The sequence below is a fragment of the Kogia breviceps genome, chromosome 14 (assembly GCF_026419965.1).
Source record: "Kogia breviceps isolate mKogBre1 chromosome 14, mKogBre1 haplotype 1, whole genome shotgun sequence".
NCBI lineage: Eukaryota > Metazoa > Chordata > Mammalia > Artiodactyla > Physeteridae > Kogia > Kogia breviceps.
Genome location: NC_081323.1, coordinates 23,607,752 through 23,618,744, shown reverse-complemented (window position 1 = coordinate 23,618,744; position 10,993 = coordinate 23,607,752). Strand labels below are relative to the sequence as shown.

Sequence of the window (10,993 nt, the reverse complement as noted above, 5' to 3'; positions counted from 1 at the left end):
CATTCAGTGTTTCCGGGTATGTTAGACTTGGGAAGGGACATTGGTATTTTACAATAGAGGTAGAAATAACCAGAGAAATGATGGAAGTGTGCAATCGAAGTAATATGGGAGCAAGGAATTATTAATTAATCAATTAATAATAACATTAATGAAATTCCTTGCTCATGTATAGAGCATTATTATTTCCTCTACTTTGCAAAACTTTGGGGGAAGTAGTCTATACCCTTTGCTTCTACTTCCTCACCACCCACTCTCTCTTCAACCCACTGCAATCTGACTTCTCTGTAAACTGCTCTAAGATTATCAATGACCTCTAATTGTGAAACCTTCATCTTCCATGATATCTGCAACATTTCACTTTGTGGACTAGGACTCTCTTTTTACCCCAACTTCTGAGATAGCACACTTCTCATCTTTAAAAACTGTTCTGGCTGCTCAGTCAATCCCTTTGCCTATGTCATCTTCCTCAATTCACCTTTGAAATGTTGACTTCCTTAGAATTCCTTTTTTTGGCTCCTTTTGTTACCCTTTAAACTGTACCCTTTCTGGTGACCTACTAACTTCCATGACTTCAAATACTGTCTCTATGTGGTGGTTTCCATGGGGAAACGATGTCATGGTGTCTTTGAGAGCATGTGTTTTGTCATAAGACAGGCTCGAGTTTTACCTCTATGAGCCAGGCATTTAACTTCTTCAAGTCTCAGTTTCTTCATAAACAAAAGGTATAATAAAATATACAAAAAGGATATAATGAAAACAATACCTATCTCATAGAGGCCTTATGAGTATTAAATGAGATAATATATATAAGGTAATATATATATATATATACTCAATAAATATAGCCCTTGCTGCTGACCTCCAGACCCCCCTATTTGCCTTGCTTCTTGAAAATCATCTGTACCTTAATATTTTGCAGACATTTCAGAGTCAACATGTTCAAAATGAAATTCCATATCTCTCTCCCCAAACCTGGTCTCCCTCTTCTGTTTACTCTCAGTTAAACAGAATTACCATCAAATCATATCAATGTAGAGACCTCACTGTTAACCTTTATTTAGTCCCTTTTTATCCCAACCTATAAAATACAATATCTGTAGAATCCTCACCCTCTTTCCACTCTATTGCTTTTGTTCAAGATGTCATAATTCATCTCTTTCTCTCTGGTAGACACAGAGGTATACCACCCAGTTCTGCCTTCAAGGAAAGGCTATCAGCAGATAGCCTCTAGATGCTTCAGTTCCTTCAGGGTCTGCCTCACCCACAGAGAACAGTCCTGCACAAGGTCATGCTCATCCTGGGGCTGTCTTCATCCAGTAGCTGAACAAAGCAGGGTGTATAAAGGATCAGCCATTCTTTTTTTTTTTTTTTTTTTTTGGTGATATGTGGGCCTCTCACTGTTGTGGCCTCTCCCGTTGCAGAGCACAGGCTCCGGACGCGCAGGCTCAGCGGCCATGGCTCACGGGCCCAGCCGCTCCGCGGCATGTGGGATCTTCCCGGACCAGGGCACGAACCCGTGTCCCCTGCATCCGCAGGCGGATTCTCAACCACTGCGCCACCAGGGAAGCCCGGTTCAGCCATTCTGACCCACTGTATTTCTGATGAGCTGTGTTCATTCCAGAGCTCCTCACCAGGTTGGCTGGGTCTTGTTGGATCTACACTGCAGTCTGATTTCTTCCTCTATTCAGTCCTGCTTCCTCCCCCTAGTTAATAATATCTTGCACCTCAAACCCTGTCTTGGCATCTGCTTCCAGAAGGCCCAACCTGTGATTGACAATCTCTCTCTCTGTCTGTCTCCAAATTAAGAAAGTTTATCAATCTTTTGACTGGACCATGGCAATAGCTCTTCCTCATTTTTCTCCTGGTCTCCAATTTCTCTAATCCTCTATATGGCAATAAAAATATATAGTTCTGATCATGTCATTGTTCTGTTTTTCAAATTTCCCATATTTATTGAGCTAAATTCAGAATCTGCAAAATGACTGTCAAGCCTTTGTAAAATCTGGCCCCATCTTACTTTTCAAATTTTTTTCCCTACCACTTCTCTTCACCCAACTGTGCTTTAGATTTACCAATTTTAAAAGCATATTTTTAAATGACAGAACTAATACAACAACAGTAGCAACACAGAGGTTTACAAAGAGAAAAGTGAAAGACCCCTGCTTTCCCCTTCTCCCCAAAACCTTACCTCAAAGGTATGCCAAGATTCTTAGTTGCAAGCAATAGAAATCAACTCTGCCAAGTTAAGGGGGAAATAAATATATCAGAAGGCTATCAAGTAATCCTCAGAGTTTGGGGGAAGGCCAGCTAATCAAGCTCAGAAAATAGAACCAGGGATGACAAAGTCACAGCACAGGAATGGTCTAGTTAAGGATACCACAGCTGAAACCACTACCTTCATCATCACTGCATGGTTCCATCTTAAATGAATACTACCCTGTCCCTTGTGTCTTACACTATTTGTTCAAGATTCAAGGTCCTGAAGGAAGCATTCAAATAGCCAGGCCTAGATCATGTTGCCTTTGCCATAGTTATAAGGAGGTGGTGAGGAGGGAAACTTTAAGTATCTTTGGTTTCTTTGAATTCAAACCCGTGCCTTCATGTTCTAGAATTTATGCTTTTTCTAGTGTTTCTAAAGCTAAGGGAATCAGAGGAATCTGAGGGGGAAGGGGTGGGATTTGTGGATGGGTAAGATATGACCATGCACAGATAGGAAACATAGACAGAATAGCTTAAATAATGGCATAGAGTTAGAAAAAAGCAGAGTAAATTTTGGGAAGGTAACCAGACCAGTGGGACTGGAGAATAGAAGAATGGTGGAAAATGAGACTGGAAAGCAGGCTGGGGTTTCATTGTACTGGACCTCTAAAGCCTGGTGAAAGAGTGTGTCTTTTAGGTGGTAAAAACCTGGGGAATTATCAAAGCTGGTTGGATAGAAAACTGCTGAAGTCTTCTTTCCCCTTTCAGTTGCATTGCGTTTTTCTTTTCTCTGTGCCCTGCTGCATGTGGGATCTTATTTCCCTGACCATGGATGGAACCGCGCCCCCTGCAGTGGAAGTGTGGAGTCTTAACCACTGGACCACCAGGGAAGTTCTCAGCTACATTGTAAAAAAGGGGCTTCAGATAGACTGAGACCCATCGACCCCAAGCTTAAGGACCTTGCCTCAACACTGTTCAGATCAAGACTAGACTAGGCCTGGGACTTCCCTGTTGGCACAGTGGTTAAGACTTCATGCTCCCAGTGCAGGGGGCTCAGGTTCAATCCCTGGTCTGAGAACTAGATCCCACACGCATGACACGATTAAGAGTTTGCATGCCACAACTAAGGAGCCAGCAAGCCGCAACTAAGGAGCCCACAAGCAACAACAAAAGAGCCCGCCTGCTGCAACTAAACCCGGCACAACCAAATAAATAAATTAAATATTTTTTTTTAAAAGTCTAGATTAGGCCTTCTCCCAAGTTAGGGAGCAAAAGGAAAAGGAGAATTTGGGAAGAAGTCAGCCTGGAAAAGAGTGAAATCTTGAAGAGTGAGTCAGATGTACTCAGGCTCTGATATATTACATTACCCCATTTCATCAATGCTGGAACCGCGGTATTTCAGAACTTTATCAACTCTAACTTAGACTATTAGAATCAGAGCTTACTCTCTTTTAGTCCCCTCAAAAAGTTGCCATCAGAATGTTTTTTCTAAAACATGCTAGTCTTCTGCTCAGAATTCTTTAGTTCTTCCATTGTCTATAGGATAAAATTTAAACTCCTTAGTATGGAGTTCAAGACCATCCACAATCCAGCACCAACCTATCTTTTCTCTGACTTCATCTTCAACGGCTCTGTCCTAGTCTGTTCAGACTGGGTGGCTTAAATAACAAGCATTTATTTCTCACAGTTCCGGAAACTAGGAAGTCCAAGATCGAGACGCTGGCATATTCGGTGTCTGATGAGGGCTCATTTCTTGGTTCACAGGTGGCCATATTCTCAGTGTCCTCATAAGGTGGAAAGGGGAAGGGAGCTCTCCAGGGTCTCTTTTTTAAGGGTACTTATCCCATTCATGAGTGTTCTACCCTCATAACCTAATCACCTCCCAAAGGCCCCATCTCCAAATATCATCACATTGGGGATTAGGTTTCAACAGATGAACTGGGGAGGTGAGCACAAACATTCAGTCTATAGTACCCTTCTTCTCTCTCAACCTACCTTCTAGCCCCTCCAAACCACCTTTGTTTTCTCCAACATACCTTGTCCTTTCTGGTCATGCCATTTCATGTCATATTCTTTTCTCTCCCTGGCAAACTCCTATTCAATAATAATAGTTGCAGAGTTCAATACTCCATTTTTAATAATAGCAGAAAATCAATTACACAGAAGACTTGAACAACACTATAAACCAACTAGACGTACCTATAGGATACTCCATCTAACAACAGCAGAATATACATTCTCCTTAAGCACAAATGGACAATTTTCAAGGACAGATCATGTGTTAGGCCATGAAACAAGTCTCAATATTTTAAAAAGAAAGTCATTAAAGGTATGTTCTCTGAGCACAGTGGAATTAAATTAGAAATCAACAATAAAAGGAAATTTGGAAAATTCACAAATTTGTGTGTAAACAACACATTCCGGGCTTCCCTGGTGGCGCAGTGGTTGAGAGTCCACCAGCCGATGCAGGGGACACAGGTTCGTGCCCTGGTCCGGGAAGATCCCACAGGCCGCAGAGCAGCTAGGCCCATAAGCTATGGCTGCTGAATCTGTGCATCTGGAGCCAGTGCTCCGCAATGGGAGAGAGGCCATAACAGTGAGAGGCCCGTGTAATGCAAAAAAAAAAAAAAAAAAAAAATTAAAAACAACACATTCCTAAATTTTAAAATGGGTCAAAGAATTATGAGGTAAACTAGAAAATAGTTTGAGGTGAGTGAAAACAAAAATTCAACATATGAAAACCTATGAGATGTAGCTAGATTAATTAGAGATGGGGGAAATGTATAGGTTTAAGTGCCTATATTAAAAAAGAAGAAATATCTCAAATCAATAACCTAAACTTCCACCTAAAGAAGATAGAAAAAGAGGAGCAACCTAAATCTAAATCAAGCAGGAGAATGGAAGTAATAAGAATTAGAGCAGATAAATGAAATAGAGACTAAAAAAATAATAAAGAAAATCAACAAAATGAAAAGTTGATTTTTTAAAAGATAAACAAATTTGACAAAACTTTAGCTAGACTTATCAAGAAAAAAAGAGAGAAGATCAAATTACAAATATCATTACAGAAATAAAAATGATTATAAGGAATACTACAAACAATTGTATGCCAACAAATCAGACAACGCTGATGAAACTGACAAATTCCTAGAAAAACACAAACAATTAACACAGACTAAGAAGAAACAGAAAATCTAAATAGACTTATAACAAGTAAAGATGTTGAATTAGTAATTTTAAATTTCCCACAAAGAAAAGCCCAGGCCCAAATTAATTCACTGGTGAATTCCACCACATTTAAAGAAGAATTAGCATTAATCCTTGATAAACTCTTCCAAAAAACAGAAAAGGGAACACTCTCCAGGTCAGTCTATGAGGCCAGTATTACTTTGAGACCAAAACCATATAGATAGATTATAAGACAACTACAAATATCTTATAGACACGAAAATCCTCAACAAATTCTAACAAATTGAATCCAACAACATATAAAAAGGATGATATACCATGAACAAGGGAGATTTATTCCAGGGATGAAAAATTGGCTCAATATATGAAAATCAGTCAGCGTAATACACCATATCAATAAAATAAAGGACAAAATCAACATGATCATCTCAGTAGATTCAGAAAAAGCATTTGTTATAATCCAATACCCTGTATGATAAAAACACTCAACAAACTAGAAACAGAAGGGAACTTATTCAACCTGATAAATGTTATCTACAGAAAAACCCACAGCTAACACCATACTTAACCTTTTCCCTAAAATCAGAAACAAGACAAGAATTTCTGCTCTCCCTACTTTTTTATCAACATTGTACTTGAGGTTCTAGCCTGAGCAATCAGGCAAGAGTAAAATCAGGCAAGATAAAAGGCACCTGTAGGGCCTCCCTGGTGGCGCAGTGGTTGAGAATCCGCCTGCCGATGCAGGGGACATGGGTTCGTGCCCCGGTCCGGAAGATCCCACATGCCGCGGAGCAGCTGGGCCCGTGAGCCACGGCCACTGAGCCTGTGCATCCGGAGGTTGTGCTCCGCAATGGGAGAGGCCACAACAGTGAGAGGCCCGTGTACCACCAAAAAAAAAAAAAAAAAAAAAAAAAAAAAAAAAAAAAATTAAAAGTCACCTGTATTAGAAAGGAAGAAGTAAAAGTATATCTATTCAGAAAAGACATGATTTTATATTATGGAAAATCCTAAAGAATGTACTAAAAAAAACAATTAGAGCTAATAAACAAGTTTAGCAATGTTGCAGGATAAAAGATTAATATATAAAAACCAATCGTAGGGAAAAGAATCTGAAAAAGAATAGATATGTGTATAACTAAATCATTTTCTGTACACCCAAAACTAACACAACATTGTAAATCAAATATACCCCAATATAAAATAAAACAATATTTTAAAAAATAAAATAAAATATTGATAAAAAACATTTGTATTTCTATGCACTAGCAATAAAAAATCCAATAATGAAATTAAGAAGAGAAATCTATTTATAATAGCATGAAAAAGAATAAAATACTTAAGAATAAATTTAACAAAAGGAGCATAAGACCTACACACTGAAAACTACAAATCATTATTGAAAGAAATTAAAGAAGGCCTAAATAAATTAACAAATCCTGCATTCCTTGGTCAGATGCTTAATATGTTAAGGCAGCAATATTACCCAAACTAATCTACAGATTCAATGCAGCCCCTATTAAAATTCATATGAAAGTGCAAGGGACCCAAAATAGCTCCCAAAAATATCTTGAAAAAAAAGTTGAGGTCTCACACTTCTTGACTTAAAAACTAACTACAAAGCTACAATCATCAACACAGTGTTTTACTGGCATAACAAGAGATATATAGATCAGTGGAAAAAGACTGAGACTCCAGAAATAAACCCTTATGTTGTGGTTAATTGATTTCCTATAATTTGCTAAAGTAATTCAATGGAGAAGGAATAATTTTTTCAACAAATGGTGCTGGGACAACTGTATATCAAAATGCAAAAGAATGAAGTTGGGATCCCAACCTCACGCCCTAAACACAAATTAACTCAAAATGGATCAAAGTACTAAATATAAGATCTAAAGTCATAAAACTCCTAGAAGAAAACATAAGTGTAAATACTGCCCTTAGATTAGGCAATGGTTTCTTAGATATGATAAAACAAGTACAAGCAACAAAAGAAAAAAAATAGATAAATTGCAATTCTTCAAAATAAAATACTTTGGTGCTTCACAGGACACTATCAAAGTGAAAACATATCCCACAGAATAGAAGAACATATTTGTAAATCATATATCTCATAAGGATCTAGTATTGAGAATATATAAAAAGCTCTTACAACACAAAAATAAAAAGACAGATAATCCAATTTAAAAATAGGCAAAGGATTTGAATAGGCATTTATTAAAGAATATATACCAGTAGTCAAAAGCACATGAAAAGAGGCTCAACACCATTAGTCATTAAGGAAATGTAAATCAAGACTATAATGAGATACCACTTCACACCATCAAAAATGGCTAAAATTAAAAACGACAGACAATAAACGAGTGTTGGTGACGTCGTGGAGAAAGTGGAACCCTAAGATATTGCTGGTGTTAATGTAAAATGGTACAGCCACTTCGGAAAACATTTGACAATTCCCAAAAAGTTAAACACAGATTTACCAATTGACTCAGCAATTCCATTCCTGGTATGTACTCAAGAGAACTGAAAACACGTCTACACAGATACTTGTACAAGAATGTTCATAGCAGCGCTATTCATAACAGCCAAAGGGTGGAAACAATCCAAATACCTATCAATTGATGAATGGATAAACAAATTGTGGTATATTTCTACAATAGAATACTCTGCAAGCATAAAAATGAGTACTGATACATGCTACAACATGAATGAGCCTTTAAAACATTACGATAAATGAAAGAAGCCAGTTACAAAGAACCACATCTTGTATGATTCCATTTACATGAAATGTCCAGAATAGGAAATCCATAGATATAGAAAGTAGATTAGTGGTGCCTAGTGCTGGGAGGAGGAGGTGGTGACAGAAAGTGACTGCTAAAGGACACAGGGTTATTTTGGGGGTGATGAAAATATTCTAAATTTAGACTGCGATGATGGATGCACAATATAGTTAAAACATTGAACTGCATACTTTAAATGGATGAATCTTATGGTACGTAAATTATATCTCAATACAGGTGTACCTTGTTTTATTGTGTTTTGCTTTATTGCACCTCACAGATATTGCAGTTTTTACAAACTGAAGGTTTGTGGCAACCCTGCATTGAGCAAGTCTATCAGAGCCGTTTTTCCAACGGCATTTGCTTACCTCCTGTCTCTGTGTCTCATTTTGGTACTTCTCACAGTATTTCAACTTTTTCATTATTATTACATCTATTATGGTGATCTGTGATCAGTGATCTTTGATGTTACTATTGTAATTGTTTGGGGGCTCCATGAACTGTGTTCATATAAGTTGGCGAACTTATTAAATGTTGTGTGTGTTGTACCCTTTGAAAAGGGTACAAAGTAATTATAAGCCATGTACTGAGGGAAAGGATCTGGGAAAGCTATACAGAGGCCATAGATTCACCTGGGCCTTGAAGGAAGAGAAGGATTTCAGTAGGTGAAGCGGGGAAAGATGTTTCTCCCCTCCCAGGCTAAGATCTTTGAGGGCAAAGCTTATATCTTATTTACCAACATGTTCCTGGGACTTCCCTGGTGGTCCAGTGGTAAAGAATCTGTCCTGCAATTCAGAGGGCGCAAGTTCGATCCCTGGTTGGGGAACTAACATCCCACCTGCCGCGGGGCAACTAAGCCCTGCACCATAACTACAGAGCTTGCGCGCACCTCAACTAGAGAGCCCCGCGTGCCGCAAACTACAGAGCCCACGCGCTCTGGAACCCACGCGCCTCGGCTAGAAAAGAGGAAAACCCCCAAGCCACAACTAGAGAGAAGCCCCTGTGCCTCAGTGAAGAACACGTGCGCTGCAAATAAACATCCTACACAGCCAAAAAAAAAAGCTCCTGACATGTCCCAGCATAAAACACAACACAAGGAAAGAGTCCAGTACATGTTTGTTCGATGAATGAATAATGACTGGATTCTGGATGGACATAAAAGCATAAAGGCAAAGAAGGTGAAAGAGAACTGTATGTTTGAGGAATAATAAATGGTCCCATGTGGCTGCTCTGAGTATAGTTTACGTAAGGAAATGTCACGGGAGATAAAATGGGTCATTTGAGTGCCAGATTAAGAATGCCATGCTGGGGACTTCCCTGGCAGTCCAGTGGTTAAGACGCCGTGCTTCCACTGCAGGGGGCAAGGGTTCGATTCCCTGGTCGGGGAACTAAGATCCCACATACCGGGCTTCCCTCGTGGCGCAGTGGTTAAGAACCCGTCTGCTAATGCAGGGAACATGGATTCGACCCCTGGTCTTGGAAGATCCCACATACTGCAGAGCAACTAAGCGCGTGCACCACAATTACTGAGCTTGTGCTCTAGAGCTCACGAGCCACAACTACTGAGCCCACGTGCCACAACTACTGAAGCCCACGCACCTAGAGCCTGTGCTCCACAGCAAGAGAAGCCACCGCAAAGAGAAACCCACGCACCGCAACAAAGAGTAGCCCCCGCTCACCGCAACTAGAGAAAGCCCGCGCCGCGGCAACGAAGACCGAACACAGCCAAAAATAAATAAATAAATAAAAATAAATGAATTTTAAAATATAAAGATCCCACATGCCGCGTGGTGTGGCCAATTAAAAAAAAAAAAGAATGCAATGCTAAGAAGTGATACTTAATTCTACAGGCAGTAGTTAACTAGCTCCTTCTCTAGGGAAATAAAAACCCTTGTTCATTGTTATAGCCTTACTATCTAGAAGAGTGCCAGGGATCTAGAAGAGTGCCAGGGATTTAGAAGATAGACAACAAATGACTAGATGAATAAATAAATGGACAATTTTTGAGAAAGGACGTTATTTCATCCAGTCTTCCACTAACTTTAATAATAATAATCCCTTTTATGTATAATTTTATCATGATAGAAATATTTTTATTCTATTATCTTGTTGAAATTTTTGTTGATCTGGCAAACAAGTTTATTAGGAAAAAAGGGCAGGTATTATCTTCATTTCCTAGCAGATGTTATTATGCTCATTTCCTGGCAGATGTTACTATTCTCATTTCCAGTATCTAAAACTCATTTCCACAGAATCCAAAACTCTGTTTCCTCTGATCTCCCCTCGTCTGGCTGAAGGACTGATGTATGTGGACCTGCATATGACAGTCCTCTCATGAGCAGCCTCAGCCTGGCTCCACACTCACCAGACTCAAGACTTCCACACATTCCCCCCAAAACAGATCCAACTCTACAGTGCAGGAATATTTTACTGATTACTTAATGGAGAACCTAGTAAAAAGGTTCATCATGCCTGCCCCATACAGCAGAAACTTAAACAAATTCTCCTTTAGATATTTCTGTCCTTTTCCCCAAGTTTCCTCTCCCGAGCCATCAACTCATCTTCGTTGTCTTTCCTCTCACAACTTCACAATACCTTCCCACTTACAACAAGCAACAACACCCTTTATTTTTTCAAGCCTCCCATTTTTCAGTATGTGTATTCCTTTCTGCAAAACAAAAGTCATGTCATTTTTTTTTTGGTTTATTCTGGTTTTTAAATTTCCCCAGGCATACGTGTTGGTGTTCTTTCTCTCTCTATATATATATATATATATATTTCTTTTTTTGGCCACGCCATGCAACATGTGGGATCTTAGTTCCCCAACC

The 10,993-nt window shown here is 39.1% G+C and overlaps 1 protein-coding gene across 1 annotated transcript in view; it reads right to left on the bottom strand.

The window, feature by feature from the left end:
* Positions 1-10,993, bottom strand: part of EDEM2 (ER degradation enhancing alpha-mannosidase like protein 2) — a 93,225-nt gene that overhangs the window by 53,347 nt on the left and 28,885 nt on the right. The window lies entirely within an intron of this gene.